Here is a 17,894-nt window from a genome sequence, read left to right as displayed (position 1 = left end):
ATGATTGTGACAAAGAGAAGGAAGACCTGAGTCCACTCGGTGGTGAGGGCAGCTCCCAGGTACCCCATGCAAGGAAAGTGGTGAAGACGGCCTGATGGACTTGGAAGCAGTGGGTTAAGCTATGTTGGTGTATCATTTGGTGGCCACTTAGGTAACACACATGGAGGTAGAAAGGGCAGAAAGGTGGTGCTGGTTTTTTTTGTTTTTTGGTTTTTGTTTTTCAGATGGAGTTTTGCTCTCGTTGCCCAGGCTGGAGTGCAGTGGCATGATCTCGGCTCACTGCAGCCTCCGCCTCCTGGGTTCAAGTGAATCTCCTGTCTCAGCCTCCCAAGTAGCTGGGCTTACAGGCGTGCACCACCACCCCCGGCTAATTTTTGTATTTTTAGTAGAGACGGGGTTTCACCATGTTGGCCAGGCTGGTCTTGAACTCCTGACCTCAGGTGATCCGCCTGCCTCAGCCTCCCAAAGTGCTGGGATTACAGGCATGAGCCACTGTCCCTGGCCTATGGTGCTGTTTTTAATTTAACTATGTTTTGTCCAAGAAGCGCTAACAGGAGATTCTAGCAGTGGGAACCTGGAAGCCATTCCAGGAGATGAGAGTCTATGAAGAGGGATCGATGTGAGGGGATTAGAAAGTGTGTTGGAACCAAGAATGTTAAAAGGCCAAGTGAAGAGTTAAAGAGTTAAAAGGCGGAGTGCAGAGTTTACAATACATCAAATCAAGAAAAATGAGGGCAATCTCATTCATTTTTATCACTGATCTCACTAAGCTTTTTTATTCTATTCTGCAAATAGAGGTTCTATAGCTTCAAGACAGAGTGTTGGCCCTGGAGTCAGGAAGATCCAGGTTCAAATTTTAGCTCCACCTTGGACTAGTTACGGGGCCCCAGGCAAATTACCTCTCCAAGCCTCAGTTTCCTCATCTGCAAAATGGTCATTACAGCATGTCTCTTTCATTGAGTAGCCGTGAGGATTCAATGAAATAGTCCTTGTGGAGTGCTTAGTGCAACTCCTAACTCAACACTTAAAAGATGCCAGCTCTCATTTATTCATCAAAAACACGATGCCCACGATGTGCCAAGGAACCCTTCTTGGTGCTTGACAGGCACTGATTCAGTTGCTCTTTGTACACTGGGAAGAAGGGACTCCTGTCTCCCCTACTTTACAGGTGAGGAAACTGAGGCACAGAGAGGTTAAGAAAACTGTCTGAGTCATGCAGCTTGTGAGTGCCAGAGGCAAGTTTCAAGCTCACGCATGACACCTCTGGGCTCCCTGTTGATGCCGCTTACACAGTTTTGGGTCACCTGCTCCATGCTGAGCCTGGCACTGGAGCATCAATGCAAACGGGAAAGGAGTAAAACCACGGTGCTCTTTACATTGCTTGCCCTCTTAGTGGAGGGCTCACTCTCTCCTGGAGCCCACACTTACAAAGTAGAAAATAATTAAGTAGGCCAGCATCCAAGCAACTTGAAAATGTCAGTCAGTAAACATCTCTTCTCCACGAAGAAATCAGTAGCCCTCGGAGGTGATCTTTGCTTTCTTTTTTCTGTTTCTTTCTTTTTTTTTTTTTTTTTTGAGACAGAGTCTTGCTCTGTCGCCCAGGCTAGAGTGCAGTGGCCCTATCTCGGCTCACTGCAAGCTCCACTTCCCAGGTTCACGCCATTCTCCTGCCTCAGCCTCCAGATTAGCTGCGACTACAGGTGCCCGCCACCACACCCGGCTAATTTTTTGTATTTTTAATAGAGACGGGGTTTCACTGTGTTAGCCAAGATGGTCTCAATCTCCTGACCTCATGATCCACCCGCCTCAGCCTCCCAGAGTGCTGGGATTACAGGCGTGAGCCACCACGCCCGGCTCACTTTCTTTTTTCTTTTCTTTTCTTTTTTTTTTTTTTTTAATTTGAGACAGGGTCTGGCTCTGTCACCCAGGCTGGAGTGCAGAGGCATGATCTCAGCTCACTGCAGCCTCTGCCTCCCAGGCTCAAGCCATCCTCCCACCTCAGCCTCCCAAGTAGCTGGGACTACAGGCAAGTGCCACCACGCCCAGCCAATTATTTGTTTGTTTGTTTGTTTGTTTTTTCATAGAAATGGGGTTTTGCCAGGTTGCCCAGGCTGGTCTCAAACTCCTGAGCTCAAGTGATCTGCCTGCCTTAGCCTCCCAAAGTGCTGGGATTATGAGCTGGCATGATGAGCCACTGTGCCTGGACTACTTTCTCTCTGAGGGTGAGATGAACAGAGACCCAGTAAGACATGTGTTCGTTATTTTAAACTGCTGACATTTGTGGCATTGTTTGTTGCTGCGGTATAACCTATCCTACCCTGTTTAAGGCACCCTCTTAATACTACTTTACATCTCATTTGTACAGGGTGTGTTCAGAATGGATGCGCAATGAATCCTTCTTAAGTTGAGGTAAACTCCATCAACTGAATTGCTTCAGGGCTGCAGAAGCTGAAATGGGTATTTTCATCTCTTCATCCAGAAAGGCTTCATTTGGGACACCTGTGGGAATGCCTGTTCTGCTTTCATGTTAGCCAATCTTTAAAGCTTTTATTAGCTATGATAAATTATTCAAAAAGGCGGAACACTTGAAACCTCTTTAGAATATTGACGTGGACCGACAGTAAATGAATGGAAAAGTACCTCCAGGTCTGAGGCTAACTTTCATTTAATTTTCTAGAGACCCAGTCGAGTTGTTAAAATGATCAGAAACGGGCCTGGCCAGAGCCAGCTCTTCAAAGAGGGGATGTTATTACCTCCTTGACCGTTCACTTAATCAGATCTGGTCAATGTTAAGAAAACAAAATTCCTCGTACGATGGTAGGCTCAGGATATAATTAACAAGCGGATTTTACTTTTACCCAGAAACCCCTTAAGAACATTTTTTTTTGGAAAAGTAGGCTTCAACGAAATAAAAAAATTTAATGTACAATTTAGTTTCATTTCTGAAATCTTACACGGTATTTTATAGGAAGCCTTGGAGACCCCCATCAGAATTCCTCTCCTTGAGTTCATTTTTATATCTTCATGTTTTTCTAATGAAACGGTATTAGAAAATAGATGTCCCCGAAGGCCATATCAAAGTTATAAGTATCTGACACGTTTCTTCCCCTGAATTTTGGAGATGTTGTCAGACCATCTGCATATCTAGGGAAGTATGAGTGTTGTGGGGACTCAAGGCTTGGATGTATTGGGAATGGGATGGCAGGTCCATGATGAGCCAGATGAGGAGACAGCAGAGATTTACGGGAGGCAGAATCCTAACCCAAAAGTACCCCAAGGCTGACCCAGCATGGCAGATCTCCAGGTTTTTGTGATCCCAAAATCAAGAACCACATATGACTCAGCAACTCCATTCCTAGGTATACATCCACGAGAACTGAAAACGTGTGTCCACACGTGTGTCCTATGAGCATTCACAGCAGCGTTATTCATGAGAGCTGAAAGGTGCAAATAACCCAAATGTCCAACAAAAGGTGAAGAATAAACAAGATGTCGTCAATCCATGCAATCAAATATTTTTAAGCCATAAGAGAATGAAGTAATTGCCAGACACGGTGGCTCGTGCCTGTAATCCCAGCACTTTGGGAGGCTGAGGCAAAAGGATCACTTGAGCCTAGGAGTTCAAGACTAGCCTAGGCAACACAGTGAGACCCCATCTCTACTACAAAACATTTAAAAATTAGCTTGGTGTGGTGGCACCTGCCTGTGGTCCCAGCTACTCCAGAGGCTAAGGTGGGAGGATCGCTTGAGCCTGGGAGATGGAGGCTGCAGTGAGCCATGATTGCAACACCACACTCCAGCCTGCACAACAGAGTGAGGCCCTGTCTCAAAAAAGAGAATGAAGCACGTGCTACAACATGCATGTTCCTTTGAAAATGTGATGCTATGTGAAGCCAGTCACAAAAGACTACACGTCATATGATTCCATTCATAGGAAATGTCCAGATTAGGGAAGTCTGTGGAGACAGAAAGTAGCTTCGTGGTTGCCGGGGACTGTGGGAGGGGAAGTGGGGAGTGACTGCTCATGGGTAGGGGTTTCTTTTGGGGCGGATAAAAATGTTCTGGAATTAGGTCATGGTGATAGTTGCACAACCTCGCGAATATGCTAAAAAACACTGAATCGTACACTTTAAAAGGGTGAATTTTATGATCGATGAACTTTATCTCAAAAAAAAAAGAGTCACGGGGCGCAGAGGGTGGTGATAAGAGGAGCCGTTCTAATCGTCTCGGCAAAGCAGAGGCAGGCAGTGAGTGGGGGGCTTTCCGGCAGCCGCCCTCTCAGGCCGGTCGGAGCCGTCTCAGGGTGTTTCAGCATCATCGTGGCTTTCTCTCTCCGTCACCGCTCAGCAAGCTTCTCGGGGAAATGTGCGTCTCTCCTGAGTCCAGGGAGTCAAAACCAGGAGAAAGTCCGTGCGGTTATGACTGGCTGACTGGCGCTCACTGTCAGTTTCATGACGAGGGGTGGCACGCACAGGTGGACCAGGTGTGAGGGGTCAGGCAGGTGACGACACATTCCGCAGTCCAGAGAGTGGCTGGGTCCCTTCTCCGCAGGCTCTTGGGGCTCTCCAAGGACTGAGAGGGTGATTTAGGATGGCCATCCTCCATAAAAGCTATACCTCCCCGGGAAGGAGCAGAGGCCTCCCCAGATAGTGGCCGTTTACCATGCCCTGGGCTTCCTCAGGAGGGCTATGATGGCCTGGCCTGCTCTGACACAGACTGCTGATGAATTTATGTACTTGGGCTGCAAGGTCTCTCCTAAAGTTTTTTTTTTGTTTTTTTGTTTTTTTGTTTTTTTTTTTGAGTGGAGTCTCGCTTTCTTGCCCAGGCTGGAGTGCAGTGGCGTGATCTCGGCTCACTGCAAGCTCTGGCTCCCGGGTTCACGCCATTCTCTTTCCTCAGCTTCTTGAGTAGCTGGGACTACAGGCACCCGCCATCACGCCCAGCTAATTTTTTTGTATTTTTAGTACAGACGGGGTTTCACCATGTTAGCCAGTATGGTGTCTATCTCCTGAACTCATAATCCGCCCGCCTTGGCCTTCCAAAGTGCTGGGATTACACACGTGAGCCACCGTGCCTGGCCTAAACTTTTTCTCTGCACTGAAGAGAGCTGTCCTCTGAGCCCTTCGTCTGTCATGCCCTGCTTTTTAGAATGATGCCGTCCGGAAAGCTTTTGTCGACTCTCTCCATGTGGTAGTTTTCAAAATTGGGACAATGGCCGGGCATGGTGGCTCACACCTGTAATCCCAGCACTTTGGGAGGCCAAGGCTGGTGGATCACTTGAGGCTAGGAGTTTGAGACCACCATGGCCAACATTACAAAACCGTCTCTACTCAAAATACAGAAATTAGCCGGGTGTGGTGGTTTGTGCCTGTAGTCCCAGCTATTAGGGAGGATGAGGCAAGAGAACTGCTTGAACCCGGGAAGCAGAGGTCGCAGTGAGCTGAGATTGTGCCACTGTACTCTAGCCTGGGCAACAGAGTAAAACTCTTGTCTCAAAAAAAAAAAAAAAATTGGGACAATTTTGCCACCCAGGGGACACTGGGCAATACCTGGAGATGTGTCTGGTTGGCACAACTGGTATGGGGGGGTTACTAGTGAGATCTGGTCAGTGGAGACCTGGAATGCTGCTCACCATCCTACTATATGCACAGAACAGCCCCCATAACAGAGAAGTATCTGGTCCCAGAGCGCAGCCGTCTCGGGGCTGGGAAACCTGCTCCTGTGCTTCCACGATCAGGGGGTTGCTTCCCGGCACCGCTGTTCACAGACACTGTTCCAACACCATGAGTTTACACTGGAGACTTCTTCGTAGACACGGACCCTGTTTGGCCAGCTGGCCTCTTTTAAGGGTTAAATGTGATGATTAACAGGACAAGGAGCCTGTCACATCATGAGCACTTGGTGATGGAGCCTGTTATTCTTATCACTGTTGTCTTGGGAGGGCACTCAGTGGAACGAGAAGGGAACGAGGAGTGAGCAGCATTGGCTTAAATGCTGGTCCTGTCCCCAACCCACAGAGGGGCTGAGGAAAGCCACCTACCTCTCCGAGCCTGATTCCTTCATCGCAAACATGGAAATATTGCTTTCTGACCCACCCTCCTCCCAGTGTGTTCATGAAGACAGAGTTACATTATGTATGCAAATGTGATTTAAAAGAGAAGTGAGACATATATGTTATTGTGCCTAATACTACATCATGGCTACCGTTTACTGCCAGCTCCTGGCCTAGCAGGACATGGTCTGTGCTGTCCCCCTCCACCCTTGGCTCCTGGCAATTCTGTTGGGCAGGGGTCTTTATTGCAAGGAAGAGAGGCCAGCCCTGGAAACAAACGTAAGCAAAGTGGGAAATTAATTCAGAGGATCTGGCAGAGCTCCCCAGTCCAAAGGAAAGCTGATAAGCAAGGCTTGGAAGGCTCAGGTCTTGGGCAGCCAGGATGCCAGGAAGCAGGGACCCCGTGGATGGGCTGGGTGGGGCTTACAAGCCTCTGGCTTATAAGTCCTTGTGTCTCCTCACTCAAAACTCCCCGGCCAGGAACAGAGGGTCTGTTGGACTAACTCAGGCCCAGTGGGGTCAGCCAGCCTCAACCATATGAGTTGAGAGTACAGGGGAGATCTCCCACAAAACCCGGGTGCTACTACTGGAATAGGGAGATGGAGGCAAAATAGCAGATGTCAACACATCACCCCTGTTTACCAAGCCCTGACCCCCGACGTACCCAATCCTCAGCTTTGTAATGGAAAAAGAGGCCTCCCCACGTCCAGTCTTTTTAGGAGAGACACATCAGGCTCTTTGGTTCAACTTTTGAAAATGCACAGATACAGGTAAGGAGTCAACACCACAGAGACTCTGGCAGGATGCTAAGTTCTGAGTGGCAGATCAAGACATGAGCTGTGTCATAGCCAGGCTAGGAATGGTGCCTCAGCTCCATGGCTCCCTCTGGGGAGTTCCTCCAGGGGTCCCCAGAGGGACAGCTAGGCGTAATTGGCACCACATGGGTGGAGGTCTTGGTGACCAGCTTGGCATGCCCGTGGTCTGCCATGTTCATTTTGTTGACATTTAATTATTTTAATTATTTCCTTTTCATGTTTGATGTGGGGCAAGCCACTTGCTCAAACTCCCTGGACCTCAGAGTCCTCCTCTGTAACACGGGGAGAAAACTGTACCTATTGTGCAAAGTGATAGTAAAGGTTGAAGAGCGTACTAGTCGGGGTATAGGTGAAGGTGCTGGAACAGAAGTCCTAGAAGGCAGTAAACAAGCTACAAGGGTGTTTTTCTCTTCTGTGAGAGTCCAGAGGAGGTGGTCCAGGGTAGCTCTGCCCCATGAGGTTGTCCAGAGATCCAGATTCCTTCTGCTTTGTTGCTGTGCCTCACGCTGGGGTGTTGCTTCAGGGCCAAAGCTGACTCTTTCCATTCCCTTTGCAGCCCACAGCAGGGGAGAGGGGAAGTGGAGGCAGGTTCTTTAAATGATGTGATCTGTAATTTACCCAGCTCCACCAGTCATTTTCCATTGGCCAGAACGTGGCTGCACTTAGCTACAAAGGAAGCTGGAAAAATGGAATATCTGGGCTACTAGGCCAGGTGCGGTGTCTCATACCTATATTCCCAGCACTTTGGGAGGCCAAGGCGGGCAGATAACCTGAGGTCAGGAGTTCGAGACCAGCCTGACCAACATGGTAAAACCCGTCTCTACTAAAAATACAAAAATTAGCCCAGCATGGTGGCTCATGACTGTAATCCCAGCTACTCGGGAGGCTGAGAAAGGAGAAGAATCACTTGAACCTGGGAGGTGGAGGTTGCAGTGAGCAGAGATCGCGCCAATGCACTCCAGTCTGGGAGACAGAGCAACACCCCATCTCAAAATAATAATAATAATAATAATAATAATAAATTAAAATCTGGCTAGATGGGTGGGAGCTGGATCTGGGGGGAAAGGAGGTGGAGGGAATATTCCATAACTGCACTTGAAGGGGGTGTACATGCTGGGAGGCGATTGCAGTGTTTGCCAGTTGCATAATACAATTAAAGAACAACTAGCCTTAATGTGTAGTAAGGGCTCAGTGGATGGTAAAAGTTGCTTTTAGGATTCTTCCTCTTAGGAGGAACAGGCAAAGCATCTCTTGTTTCAGTGTTCCTGGAGGCCAGACTATAACATAAATGTGAGGGCATGGCCTTTGATGGCTTTTCCACCAGGTCCCTGGGACCACTGGAGGAACTCCCCAGGGTTCCTCTGGCCTTTAGGGAAAAGCCTGAAGCTCCTCAAGGGTGTGGCCAATCTCCCCCAGGTACTCAGACACCTCTGTTCCCTTTGTCTCAGCATCTGATGCCAGCTCGTTATGGTTCCATCACCCCAGGGGGCACCTAGGCATGATTGACACTGCCTGGGAGGGGGTCTTGGCTAGCAGCTTGGCATGTCAGTCCATGGCCTGCCATGTTCATTTTTTTGACATTCAATTATATTTCTTATTTTATCATTTGTCAGACCAGCTTCCTGACAAGATGCTGAATTATGCTTGAAGCCAGTCATCCCCTGCAGACACCTTCTCATTTGGGCTTTCTCAGCCGGATGGCTCTCAGAGAACACCAGTGAGGGGTTGATTGGCAGGAGAGATCCTGGGAGTCCAAGGGAATATGCAGACAGGCACTATCTTCCATTTTCTTCACTGTTGTCTGCCCCGATTCAGAAACACACCAGGCTTCTTGACTGTGCTATTATTAAGGAATTTGGATACAGTTAATTATTCATTGATCTGTGCAGAATCTAACACACTCCCAATCTAACCACTACCATCCCTGTCTAATCTTGAGCTACTGTCAGTGAGTAGCTTGAGAGGGGCTTATTGGCACCCTCTGCTCCAAGGTTTGGAGCCACTGGACTGAGATGTGGCAGAACCAAGTTTGAATCCAGATAGTCTGGATAACATTTGTACCCACAGCCACTCTGTAGGGGCATGTGGAATATATAAACTCATCAACAATCCCACTCTTGTTCTCACATGCCCACCTATCTTGCAGAGGCCAGAAAGCTGGAGCTTTGTGTCAGGACTCCCTTGCAGCTCGGGATCTGCATGGATCCAGGTTTGGCCAACAGAGATTGAGATGGTTGGCAGGAGGCAGAGGCCACTTCTGCTGGCCAGCTTGTTGCTGAGGCACTTGGTTTCTCTGTGGCCATTTCAGCAGTGTCACTATGCCCTATGGGGCTTGAGAAGTGGGCCCAGCACATCTATTGTGCTGGTGCAGATCTGGGCAGGCACAACATGGTTTCAGGACAACCAGCAGGAGGGCACAGCTTCCTGACTGTGGCAGAGGACATTAGGTTCTGGGGCTGCCTGGGTCTGATTCCTGGAAGAGGCAGCAGCCACCTTGGGGGCCCAGTTCAGCAGTGTGGCTTTGCGAGTCATTCTGAAAATCTCTGGTTTTTCAGCTCTTCCTACAATTCCATAAGCCACTTAGTATCCTGTAATAAATACCTTCTTGCTTGAAGTAGCCAGAGTAGAGTCTGTTCTCTTAACTGACTCTGGTCAACATGATGCTAGGCCAAAATATATTTATTACTGATAAAACTAATCTTGAGGTCCATGCATGGTGGCTCACACCCATAATCCCAGCCCTTTGGGAGGCCAAAGCGGGAGGATCACTTGAGCTCAGGAATTTGAGACTGGCCTGGGCAACAGAGTGAGACTCTGTCTCTACAAGTTAAAAAAGAATTAGTCGGGCATGGTGGTGTGCACCTGTGGTCCCAGCTACTCAGGAGGCTGAGATAGTAGGATCATCTTATCTCAGGAGGTTGAGGCTGCAGTGAGCCATCATCACGCAACCACACTGCAGCCTGGGTGACAGAGTAAGACCCTGCCTCAATTAAAAAAAAAAATCCTAATATTGGGGAAGGTAGTGTGTATCTGTGGGCAAATTGGCCCCCAAATTAGACCTATTTCCCCACCCAGACACAGGTAACCCTGGCTTGGAGCAGCCTCCACTCCCCTAGAGATAGAGCCTGCCCCTCAACTACAAAAGTCTGTGGAGGAGCAGAGCAGATCATAAGCCTTCTGTAGGCAGCTCACTCCCAAGACAAAGAAGCAAGGAAGGACTGGCTCCATTGTGCCCAGTTCTTTAGCCTGTGCCTGCCAGGCAAATAAACCAGTCCCACCTGGGGTGGCAGTGAATGAGGAGATTATGGATAGAATTGGCTCCAAGTGCCAGTTTCCAACACTGAGATACTGTGAGCCTGTGAATAGAGATTGTGAGCATGAAATTGCTGTGTGAAAGCAAAGGCGGTGTATGTTCTAGACCATGTGACTCTGGGTGCAATAAACAAAGTAAAAGTTTCCTTTGTGCAACTCTCAGGAGCAGGAGACATTGTTCCAGATTAAAGAGGTTTCTTCTTTTTTTTTTTTTTTTTTTTTGAGATGGCGTCTCACTCTGTCACCCCAGGCTGGAGTGCAGTGGTTCGATCTCAGCTCACCACAACCTCCGCCTCCTGGGTTCAAGCAATTCTCCTACCTCAGCCCCCCGAGTAGATGGGATTACAGGCAAGTGCCACCACGGTCAGCTAATTTTTTTTTTTTTAGTAGAGACGGGGTTTCACCATGTTGGCTGGGCTGGTCTCAAACTGCTGACCTCAAGTGATCCACCCACCTTGGCCTCCCAAAGTGCTGGGATCACAGGTGTGAGCCACTGCACCCAGCCAAGGTTTCTAAATAACGGATGCTTTGCCTCTTTCAGAGATGACATCTCTCAAAGTCTTAGACTCTGGGGGATGTCCATCTGAGATGTATTATTACAAAAAGAAATTATATTATTTGAGATACTTTGGGCCACAGATAACAGAATACCCAACAGAGTCTTAAACAATAAATAAATCTCATTTCTTACAGAACAGAAAGTCTTAAGTTCGCAGAGTTGGTTTAGGGCTTAGCAGTGTCATCGAGGACTGACATTCATTCTGTATTTCCTCCCCTGAATCCTAGCACACTGGAGAAGCCTTCCCTCATGGTCACAAAACGGCTGCCACAGCTCCAAGCATCACATCATAAACCCATTTCCAAAGCAGGAAGGAAGGGGTGGTGGTAAAACAACAACAACAAAAAGAGTTTCTAGTCATGTGACTCTCTGCTTTATCACAGAGGAGAATCTTTCTCAGACATTCCTGAGCTAATTCACCCTTACATTTTACTGACCAGAACAGGGCCCCAGGTCTAATCCTAGAAAAACCACTGGCAAGGAGGAATGGGATGCTGAGGGCTAAGTTTGGCCAGTCTTGGGGCTGAGCACATTACCTCCCAAACAAAATCAGAGCCTGGTGGCACAGAATAAGCCAAGTGGGTGTTGGGCCGGGAAGTGGTCATCAGTGCTGTGTGATGCAGAGGTGTCTGGAGAGGCTGGTGAGGTGAGGGGCAGGCAACCATTTGTCAGCAGCCAAACACCTAGACAGCTGTGCTTTCTGAATTCTTCTCTCCCTCTGTGACTTTGCTCTTCCTCCCTCACCGTCAGGCTGCCAGGTGTCACTTCCTGCTCACACCTATGTGCCGGTTGGTACCAACATCACTTCCTGCTTTTGATTTTTTCCTTTAACTGGATGTGAATGTAGAACTTGCAAGGGCGCGGGGGAGTGCACTGATTGGACTCTGACAGTGTGTTATTGAATTCCAAGTGCCCTCTTCTGAAAGTATTTCTGAATACAATTGTCTCCAGAGCTGGCTAGAGCCAGAATCCTATTTGGTTTGATTTTTTAAAAATTTCTGGTAGGCAGAATAAGCTTTATTGGAGTAACCCCAGCCTTGGAGGGCTAGGGTATGAAGCCAGCATGTACAGTGCTCGCCGTGTGAGTGGTAGGCATTGCTGCATGCCTGTAGACCCGGGAGATGGCAGTGGCTGGGAGGCTTGCAGTCTGATGTCACCCCATCACAGGCCACAATGCTGGGGGGTCTATAAGCCAGGTCCCTTCCACCAGGGGTATTTCCACCACCACCAACTCTGCCAAGGATCATGAAAAACATAACACAAGGTAACGGGCTAGATCAGGATTTCTCAGCCTCAGAACTGTTGACATTTGGGGCTGGATACTCTTTGTTTTGGGGGCTGTCTTGTGCATTGTAGGTGCATTATAGATGTTTAGCAGGATTCCTGACCTCTACTCTACTAGACCTCACTAGCCACCACTTCCTTACCCAGTAATAATAATGTCCCTAGACATCAATTATCAATGATAATCACTAATCATTACTGATCAATATTCATGATTATTAATCAGCCCCAGTTGAGAACTTTTGGGTTGAAGAATCATGGACTGGGAGGCTGAGGTACCTTAGAGGGCAGGACCTTCCCTGAACACCTTTCCTAAGGGAGCACTGCACCCCCATCACCTCATCTCTCTCCAACCCCGTACCTTGCTTGCTTTTCTTCAGAACTCTTATCGCCCACTGGATTTCTCTTATTTTGTTTATTTGATTGTCTGTTGGCTCATTTTCTGCTCAGGGGCCTGGACCAGATCTGCCTTCCTCGTTGTGGCATCCTCAGCCCCCAGCCATTGTTTGGCACAGTGTGGGGTTTAGCAAATGTCAGCAGAATGAATGAATCTCAAAGTTCCACCAGAGATTCCCAAAAGGAATACTTTAATGAGTGTCCACTCTGCTCTAGACACTCTGATGGACATGACCCCCTCCCACCCCACATTAGCTCATTTAGTCTTGAAAATAAGGAAACTGAGGCACAGAAAAGTCTAGTACCAAACTGCTAGCAAATGATAGAGGCAGGATGTGAACTCAGGCCTGCCAGATTCCAGGGTGTGGCTTGTTGGGGACACCACGCTGCTTTCCCAAGGACATGAGGGTGGCCTAGAGGAGCGGCCTCCAGACCTCTGACTTGGGGCATCCTGCAAGAAAGCCAAGTCATGAGAAAACCAGCCTCCCAGGGTGGGGACAGGCCAGGTCCAGCCATAGCCTGCCAGCCCAAATGGGCCAGGAAGTCAGTGCTGGGGCCTGGCACTGCCTGGAGCACCATGGCCAGCTTGTCCTTCTGAGGGCACAGGACATCCAAGGCCCTAGACAACTTCCTTGTTTTCAGATTTGGAGATTTATGGACCAACTGCTCTTTGGTGGCCTCCAAAATGTTTCTTTTTCTTTGCAAAGGGAAACCACAATCCAAATCTTTCAACCATTTCCCCCCTCAGAGCAACATGAGAAATGTGGTCCAGAGGAATTCCTCGCCCTCCCCCAACCAACAGCACAATTGTCAGAAAACTCTGAGATGAAACAGGATTTTTGTGGTGCTTTTTCCTCCCCACCCCGTCCCCTCACAGTAATTAGCACGTCAGCTTTCTCTTGTGGTATTTATGTGTTTATATAACACAGTTCATTGTTCCCAAATGTTAGTCAACTCCAACTATAAATCAAGCCCCAAATCTTGAATCTCATTCAAACTCACAAGTTGATTCTACACGAATAAATCATAAGAGGGTGGGAATGTTATAAAAGTAGAAAACAATTCAGACAAACGCTGTAAATACAGCTCTTGGAACTACTTAGTGAATACATTAAAACAATTAAATGCCTTGTGCAACATCGAATAGTAGATTAGTATTTTAAATGAAGCCATTTGAAAGTTTGTTTGGCTAAGAATCATTAATATTTTTAGTGCTTTACAGTTTGCAAAGATTTTTTTGCACATTGTTTCATTTACTCTCTTACAACCTTCTTTTAATGTAGGGAAGCAAGCTATTTTACTAAATTCTATCAATTCTAAAGCACACGTTGTTCTCATTTTTTGTCTCTGAAACAAGAATGCATCTTCATATTAAAGGCACGGTAGTTGAATTGGCAGCTTTGTTTTCTTACTGATACATAAAATGATAGTGCATGTTATAAATGGTGTCCTAGATTTAATGAAATGCATATTATGATGATCCCTGTTTCACGGGGGAAATGACAAACCCTGAGATGTTACAGACTTGGCCCAAGGTCACGCAGTGAGTAAATGGAAGAATGAAAACTTGAACCTAAGAAGGGCAAGGTCTTCAAAAGGCATCTAAGTACCCCAAGGATGGTCCTGAACTGCCCTCTGCAGATGGTGATCCCAATAACTGAAGAACTTTTGTTTTTCTGGAAAGAGGATGTAGGTTTGGAGCCAGAGCAGAACTGCTTAAGATGTTAGAAGGGACACCGAGAGCTGTCACATCTTCCTTCCCCACCTTTCCCTTGAAATGTTCAGCACCTCTTCAGAATATTGAGGCAGCATTGCTTTGAAGGGTGTCCCAGGATTAGTCTCTTCTGGCAGGCCAGCCCTCTGTGACTACCTTGAGCAAATTTGATGACACCCTGCCTCCAGATGGACTCAGTCCCACACCATGACATACGGCTCACAGAGAGGAGCTCAGACTATATTTCAACCCCTTCACTCCTTAGCTGGTCTCCTTGTACAGTGCACATCTTGAGCAACTGTACACAGCATCCCTATGCACAGGGCACCCACGTGTCCAAGCATGCCTGACACAGAGAAGGAAGATGTGGACAAATTCAGCAATTATCTTTCTATCCTGGATCACATTCATTTTTCAAGCCTGGTGGGAATTTTTTGTTGTGTTTTGAAATAGAGTCTTGCTCTATCATCCAGGCTGGAATGCAGTGGTGTGATCATAGCTCACTGCAGCCTCAAACTCTTAGGCCCAAGCAATATTCCCACTTCAGCCTCCTGCATAGTTAGGACTACAGGTGCATGCCACCATGCCCAGCTAATTTTTTAAATTTTTTGTAGAGATGAGGTCTCACTATGTTGCCCAGACTGGTCTCAAATCCTGGCCTCAAGGGATCCTCCTGCCTCAGCCTCCCAACGCATTGGGATTGGAAGTGTGAGCCACCATGCCCAGACTTAAGCTTGATTTGTCTTCTGATGAAGTTTTAGCCTGTGAAAACTCTGGCCAAGCTTGGCTGTCAGAAAAGAAGTAGAATCCTTGAAGAAACTCATAGCCTTAAGAAATTCAGTCTTAATTTTAATGGTCTTTCTGGGCCTGTTTCTGAAGACATGCCCTATTAGCTAACCCAACCAACCATTTGCATTAGCTTACTGGTTTGAAGTACTACTTGGTCGGGTAGAAAGAGCTTGTACTTGGAGCTTATTCAGAGTTGGGTTCAGATTTGGATCTCTGTTTCTTTCCAGCTGCTCCCTCTGAAAAAGTGCTAAATGTCTTGAAACCTCAGTCTCTTCATCAATCCACCATTCATGGGTATGGTGGATTAAAGATGACCACATATTCTTTGCTACTCTTTTCTACTTGAGATGTAGAATCTAATCTGCCTTCTCTTGAATCTGGATTAATGACTTGATTGAGTAATACAATGCAACAGAAGTGCATTTGGGGACCTCTGAGGCTAGGTCACATATGAAGCCTTGTGGTTTCCACCTGAACTTCTTGGAACTCAGCTGCCATGTTGTGAGGCAACCCAAGCCGCCCATGGAGAGGTCTCCATGGAGAGGAACCAAGGTTTGAGGCTGACAGCCCTAGCTGAGCTTCCAGCTGAAGCCAGCATCAATTTGCCAGCCATGTGAGTGAGTCATCCTGGAAGTGGATCTTCTGGTTCCCATTTGCGCCCCCTCAGTTAATGCCATGTGGAGCAGAGTCAAACTGTCCTCACCCACCGCTGCCTGAATGGCAGAGTTGTGAGCAAAATAAATGACTATTGTTATTTTAAGACTAATAGAAGATATAGCCTTCCACCCTGGGTCATATTCACACTCTTTTGTGACCATGGGAAGTTGTCAGCATCAAATTCAAGGAAACTTCCTCTAGTGGACATTTTGGAATGTATTTCCATACGTTCTAGAATGGCTTGTCATGCAGCCATGGATACATAGAATGCTGGAGATGAAAATGATACCTCATTCAGGGGTCGTGTTGAGAATTAAACAAGACAGAGGATGTAAAGCATTTGGGTTGCTGTCCAGTGCACAGTGGGCACCTAGTGACCCATACAAGTAGGCAGCAGGTGATCTGCTAAGTACTAATTGTTCTGTCCCGCTGGGATGAGCTTACTCATCCCCCAGGAACTGGGGGCCAGGGTATCACCATAACTTAGAGGGTATTAGACCTCACCTTGCCTCTGTCAATGGGTGATGCCGGCATCGTCAGCCATTGTGGAGCACATTAGACCCTCTACCTTGATGTCCACTAAGGGAAGTTTCCTTGGATGTGAAGCCAGCAACTTCCCTTGGTCACAACTGAGTGTGAATATGACACATGGTCAAAGACTGGATCTTTTTTATTATTATTATTATTACTTTTTTGAGATGGACTCTCACTCTGTCCTCCAGGCTGGAGTGCAGTGGCACCATATCAGCTCCCTGAAACCTCCGCCCCCCGGGTTCAAGTGATTCTCCTGCCTCAGCCTCCCAAGTATCTCCCACGCCACCACGCACAGCTAATTTTTGTATTTTTAGTAGAGACGGGGTTTCACCATGTTGGCCAGGCTGGTCTTAAACCCCTGAGCTCGTGATCCACCCACCTCAGCCTCCCAAAGTGCTGGGATTGCAAGCGTGAGCCACTGCGCCTGGCCAAAGGCTGCATCTTCTATTGGTCCCTGCTGCCAGTCTCTGCCCCGTGCTCTGAGCACAGACAAACAGAGACTGGCCTTGCAGTCAAAGATGAGAATCCTTTGAAAACCCAGCAAGGGCTCCTACCCGGCCCTGTTCCAGAGCAGGCACCATGTACCCATGGGGTACACCGAGGCTTCCTTGGGCTGCTGGTGCTTGTTACTCCTGAAATGACCCCAAGCAGGGCTCCAGCCCAGCAAGGAGTAATGGAAGGCATTAGGGGCATTTGTGACCGTGGGAAGTTGTCAGCTTCAAATTCAAGGAAAGTTTCCTTAGTGGACATTTTGGAATGTATTTCTATATGTTCTAGAATGGTTTAGCATGCAGCATGGATACGTGGAATGCTGGAGATGATAATAATACCTCATTCAGGGGTCATGTTGAGAATTAAACAAGACAGAGGATGTAAAGCCTTGGGTTGCTGTCCAGTGCACAGTGGGCACACAGTGGAAGGCATTGAGTGGACTTCCACTCACAGCAGGGCCTGAGTGGGGCTCTGATCAGGGCCTGGGCTTTCAGCTTCCTCTCTCACGCTTTTACCAAGGGGCCAGGGACTGACAAGCGTGTGACCTGCTTAGATACTTCCCTGTGCAGCAACAAGACCACAAAATCAGGGTCTATGTAGGTCACTGGGAAAGGGATCACAGGATAGAGGGAAATGCTGCAGTCATGGGTAATGGAGCTCCTATCCTTCTCTGTGAGGTCAGTGGAAGGGAAGTCAGGAAATTTGCCCCTTCTGGGTGCTGGGCGCTCCCTGAAGCATTCATCCGGTGTCGTTGGCAGTCATCTGACCCCCCTAAGAGTGCTGAGAAGGTTAAATAAACACTAGACTTAAGCACTCGGCCCAGCTTCCAGTGCAGCGTCACTTGTGAACAATGTTCTTGATAATAACGTTAATGATAAATCTTCTAACAACCCTCTGAAATCCGTCCTGTTGTGTCTATTGTGGCAGAAAACTGGAAGCCCAGAAAGTTCAGTGTTGATTATGACAGATCTGGGCAGGATATCATTGCATGTGGGGAGGAAGCAACAGAATCATTGTCTGAATGTCAGAGAAATTAGAGCCATTTTAGAAATGGTGCTGGAATTCAATCAAATGAGTCTGGAAACAAACCAGTCTCCCTTTCCCAGGTGCCCACAAACCTGGGAACTTACAGAGGGCTTCCAAGCAGATGGCAGAGCCCATGCTGTGCCACCCAGGGCCACTGAATTGCCTTGCAGAGGCTGAGGAGCTCTGCCCAGCTCCATATCCACGTCAGGCAGTGATAAGGCAGCAAACAGCCAGTCATTTTTGGCATCATCTTCCTGGGTTCTG

The 17,894-nt window shown here is 47.8% G+C and overlaps 1 protein-coding gene across 1 annotated transcript in view; it reads left to right on the top strand.

Annotated features, from left to right (window-relative positions):
* KAZN (kazrin, periplakin interacting protein) overlaps positions 1-17,894 on the top strand; it is a 1,230,220-nt gene that overhangs the window by 908,843 nt on the left and 303,483 nt on the right. The window lies entirely within an intron of this gene.

Source organism: Gorilla gorilla, chromosome 1 (assembly GCF_029281585.2).
Source record: "Gorilla gorilla gorilla isolate KB3781 chromosome 1, NHGRI_mGorGor1-v2.1_pri, whole genome shotgun sequence".
Taxonomy (NCBI): Eukaryota; Metazoa; Chordata; class Mammalia; order Primates; family Hominidae; genus Gorilla; species Gorilla gorilla.
This window is presented reverse-complemented; position numbering and strand designations above follow the sequence as displayed.